Here is a 5292-nt window from a genome sequence, read left to right on the forward strand (position 1 = left end):
TTTGTGTTTTTCCTCCGTGCTTTCCCTGCATGATCGAAGGAACAAAACCACGAGTCTTGGGCTGCTTGGGCTTGTATTTCTCGTGTGTGGTGAGCGAAGCAGTAACATATCGAAATGACAGGACGTGGAAAAGGAGGCAAGGGTCTTGGCAAAGGAGGTGCCAAGCGCCACCGTAAAGTTCTTCGTGACAACATCCAGGGTATCACCAAACCCGCTATTAGGCGTCTTGCTCGCCGTGGTGGTGTGAAGCGTATCTCTGGTCTCATTTATGAAGAGACCCGAGGAGTATTGAAAGTATTCCTGGAGAACGTAATCAGAGATGCTGTTACATACACAGAACACGCCAAGAGGAAGACAGTGACAGCTATGGATGTTGTGTATGCCTTGAAGAGGCAAGGAAGAACCCTGTACGGTTTCGGAGGTTAAGTTGGGGTTCCTCCTATTTTGGATATAAAATTGGCATAAACGGCTCTTTTCAGAGCCAACAAATTTATATAAAGGGAAAGATTTACTTTGTGCGATTTTCTGTTAGATTATAAGAATTCGTGTAACTACATTAAAGCCTTTTGATGCACACTAAATTACAGACGTAGAGAGATTAATTTGAGAAAATCATACGTTTTTTTTTACATTATGTACGTTCATGTATACGTATTCATATCATGTAGCAGTATTAATGCTGGAGAAGGGGTTCTGGTTGGAAATTGGCGATTTGTTGGAAGTAGCGAGCATGAGAGATGCGAAACGCAAGTCGGAATTTCTGTTCTGACAGTAGGATGTACGTATAGAGGCTTATACAACTTCTATACTGTGCTGTGAGGGGCGAATAATGCGTTAGAAACCTGAATCTTGTCCTTTATCTTGTTTACGTGGTCTTGGGTTCGATTTCTTTCTTTTGCGGTAGTGTCTATTGTGATTTACATGTAAATTAATGACACTTCGTAGCGGGTTACTAAAATAAAGAGTAATACAAATATGAGATGTAGGTTAATGCATTGTATACTTCACATTATTTACTAAAGAAAGGCAGTAGTTACAAGAAACCTAGGCTCGCTCGTTGGGCACAGTAGCAAATGAGTTCTGAGATCAGAGAATAAGAGTAGTTGCGTATTACAAACCATATACATATAACACATATCACACAAATATGAATATCGACCTTGCAAAGAATAAATCGTACTTAAGTGTGCATTTAATGTCATTACTATGTTGCAAAAGAAATTTAGGAAAGTTTTCTGATCCGCTCTGTTCATGATGTCATTGGGGCATAGTAATGAACAATAATAAATGTCGAGAACATATTGAACAGAGTAATTTCAGCCAAGCCAACGCAAGAGAGAAACATGAGTGCTTTAAGAATGTTGGAAATTCCTTTGTCTAGCATGAAGTACATGAGAATATGTGGTATGAGGTTTTCTTCCATTGCTGAGAATCTGGGCTCGACTGTCCTGTCCTCTGGGTAATATGAGCCCGATGTACGCAAATATCAAAAAAATGTAGCTAGCGACAATACAAAAGGTAATGATCTTATAATTAATAATGTAGTGGGAACTAAGCACATCGCTGTTTGGAGTATTCTAAAGTTAGTGTGACTTCCTATGGGCTTCAATTACGATCGACGACTACACATATACTAATTAATCGAATAGCAGCGAGAATTTCGAATGAAACTAAGCAACTATCTCAGACACTTTTGATGAGTCTGTATATCGAAAACAATTCATTTCAATCGTAAATCTCCTCTATAAAGGGGTTTGTGGCCCTCATAAGGGCCGATTTGTATGAGATATAGGTCTTACATTTATGCCTTCTTCTCAGTTTTCTTGGGCAGAAGTACAGCTTGAATGTTGGGCAAAACACCACCCTGAGCGATTGTAACTCCAGACAACAACTTGTTTAATTCCTCGTCGTTACGGATAGCTAACTGCAGATGACGTGGAATAATCCTAGTCTTCTTGTTGTCACGAGCAGCGTTGCCTGCCAACTCAAGAACTTCAGCTGCCAGGTATTCCATGACTGCAGCCAAATACACGGGAGCGCCAGCACCAACTCGTTCGGCATAGTTACCCTTTCGCAAAAGACGATGGATTCTGCCTACTGGGAATTGAAGGCCAGCCCTGCTGGAGCGGGACTTGCTCTTTCCCTTGACTTTTCCACCTTTGCCGCGACCAGACATTGTTCAATATTCTTTCGTAATAAGATGAGAGGAAAAATTGCGGCCTCCCATGAATCAAGTCAGTTTTGTTACTACTTCAAGCGTGCACCCGAGTGCATCAAATGAAAAGCAAGGCAGTTGGCGCGAATTGAAACACGTACTGTAATTTAAATGAAGTCGATAAATCGGCGGACACATCTAATTTTGCTGAACGAGTGAGTCATCATGCCACCAAAAACTAGCGGAAAGGCTGCAAAGAAGGCTGGTAAAGCCCAAAAGAATATCTCCAAGGGAGATAAGAAGAAGAAGAGGAGGAGGAAGGAGAGCTATGCCATTTACATCTACAAAGTTTTGAAGCAAGTGCATCCTGACACTGGCATATCTAGCAAAGCTATGAGTATCATGAACAGCTTTGTTAATGACATCTTCGAGCGTATTGCTGCTGAAGCTTCTCGTTTGGCCCATTACAATAAGCGGTCAACTATCACCAGCCGGGAAATCCAAACAGCTGTGCGCCTTCTTTTGCCTGGTGAACTTGCCAAGCACGCTGTAAGTGAGGGTACGAAGGCTGTTACCAAGTACACAAGCTCTAAGTAAAAATCTTCTTCAAGATTTTTCATTTCAAACGGTCCTTGTCAGGACCAACACATTATTCGAAAGAGTTAAATCACGAAATTTGCTTCATTCTGTTATGTAGAAACACGTTGAAATCCAATTTCTATATGCTGTTAGTAAAAAAGTAAAGCACATAGCGGAGATGTGTCGTGCTTGTATACGAAAGGCATTTACTCGCCGGAGATCTACACTTAGTCATAATAATTTACTTTTAAAAAGTGGTAATACATTCCGTGTTAAGTATAGTAGTAGGTGCACACGGATCGGAAATCAGGTTATTTTAATGTGCCGTGCAAATAAACAGGCTGTTAGTGTAAGAAATAGTGGGTATAACGCTTAGAATATCGATTAATCGCTATGAAATAATGTTGATAAATTATCTCTTGAAAGTACTATAAAATTAATGTTTCTAGTATTTTCGTACTTGAAGGATAATGAAATTTGAAAAAGAGATGCCAACAGCACCTGGTGTTCCCAGGCGGTCACCCATCCAAGTACTGACCAGGCCCGATGCTGCTTGACTTCGGTGATCGGACGAGAACCGGTATATTCAGCATGGTATGGCCGTTGGCGAATGCATATGGCTTCGAGTGAGTTATTGTAGCTACGTAGGTTTGTCGGTGAATACTCAAAAAGACCAGCGCGTGGAAAGCGTTGCTAATTGTTTTAAGTAATGCATGATTACGAAATTATCGTGGTGAACGATGTGAGAATATTCGTCTTTGTGAAAAACAAAATTAGAAAAAGTATACCAACAGCACCTGGTGTTCCCAGGCGGTCACCCATCCAAGTACTGACCAGGCCCGATGCTGCTTGACTTCGGTGATCGGACGAGAACCGGTATATTCAGCATGGTATGGCCGTTGGCAACTACCTTTTCTTCAATGTCCTGTTAAGGAAGTATGTTTTAAGTAAGAATTGACATTATTAACTATAAAGGCAAGCATATTAACGTCGTTAACATTACTTGGAATATACTAATATTCGAATAAATATTTGAATGTTCGAATGATGAGTGATTCGGATGTTCATAGTGCCACTGTGTCCTATCGAGTTTACTATCACGAACCACGTATGAAATTGTATATAAATAAATAAAAATAAATCCTTTATTAAGTATTGATTACAGGAAAAAGGCAAACTTACATTCTTTAATGTACACAATGAAATGTATGAAAGATATTTTTAAGATATGTTTCACTTACCCTTTATAACGCAAGGTAGTTTTCAGTGTAGCATTCTCTTCAGCTGCGAGATAACGTAAGGCAGATGATCATTCAGTCGTGAAGCACTAAAATGTAATATACATTTTAACTATTATCGATAAGAATTATTTACTGCAGGGATGCAAATAAAGTGAGGCAAATTAGTAAATAAAAACCGATACTGTAACTGATAATATAATTAGTTGTATCTGTATTAGTTGTATATACAGTAATCGCACGATTATCCGCGGAGTTGGATGTTGGCATAATCGCGCATAATCAGCAGTATGAGCAGAAAAGGGAAATGAAATGAAATATTTAGATTTACGTCGCATACTTATACCGGTTACGCTAAAGGAGACGGTGATGATGAGTACTGAATGAAGAAAGTGGGAGGAAACGGGAGAAACCCGAGAAAACCCATGAGCACGGTCTTTATGCACGACAAAGTTCACACGGCACGAGCTGGGATTGAATCAGGGACCCCAAGCACCGGAGGCCAAAAAACGGACAAAAAGTCTTTCGTGCAACTTTCGTTTTCGGTAAAAAGTTTACACATAATTTAGAAAGAGTAGTTTTCTGGTCTTTTTATTTCACAAGTTGGTTCATGTCTATATTTTTTACATGCATAAAAAATTTTTCAACTCCCTTGCTTATTTCCTGTTAAAGACCTCTACCTCTGATTGTATTTTTTGCACATATTCTTATTGTTTTCAGACAACATTTCTAAAAGCGTAATTTATCGTCAGCAAGAAAAGAAAAGGAAAGCCTCGGATAGTGGAATGTGTACTGTATATATATATATATATATATATATATATATATATATATATAACGTATTAGTATATAGTTTTATTTTATACGTCTCCTATTATTACACAATGTGCAGATATTGTCAAAGCGCAAGTAAATATGTATAACTCCCCGTTCTGCACTTAATAACTTGAAAGAAGTTCGGGGAAGGTAGTGTAACAGAAAGTGCAAACAGAAATGAGGGTTTAAAGGCATTTAATATTATTCCGTAGTAGTATGATTTTTTGTAAAAAAAAAAATATATATATATATATATATATATATATATATATATATCTAAACATACATATTCAATGATATAGTAAGAGGTTAGCAGCACTGATAGAACTGCAGAAAGTACAAAACCGTTAATAAGAAAGAGAGAGAGATGGTGGCCGCTTTTGTGCTTTTCATTGGCTAATTCCGAATTGCGCGCGAATACGTACGAGATTTCTTTCTTTTTCCTCTTCGCAGCCCAGATGTTGCCAATTAGAAGTTTTTAGTACTACATTTGTATGAAAATGT

At 38.5% G+C, this 5292-nt stretch overlaps 2 non-coding genes across 2 annotated transcripts; both read right to left on the reverse strand.

Annotated features, from left to right (window-relative positions):
* Positions 1–3223: 3223 nt before the first annotated feature.
* On the reverse strand, positions 3224–3342 carry LOC145677378 (5S ribosomal RNA). Its single transcript, XR_014129796.1, has one exon. It is a non-coding gene; the product is annotated as a 5S ribosomal RNA (ribosomal RNA).
* A 177-nt stretch (positions 3343–3519) lies between these two features.
* LOC145677375 (5S ribosomal RNA) lies at positions 3520–3638 on the reverse strand. Its single transcript, XR_014129793.1, has one exon. It is a non-coding gene; the product is annotated as a 5S ribosomal RNA (ribosomal RNA).
* Positions 3639–5292: the final 1654 nt, after the last annotated feature.

This window comes from Thermobia domestica, unplaced genomic scaffold, assembly GCF_964235325.1.
Source record: "Thermobia domestica unplaced genomic scaffold, izTheDome1.hap1.1 HAP1_SCAFFOLD_820, whole genome shotgun sequence".
NCBI lineage: Eukaryota > Metazoa > Arthropoda > Insecta > Zygentoma > Lepismatidae > Thermobia > Thermobia domestica.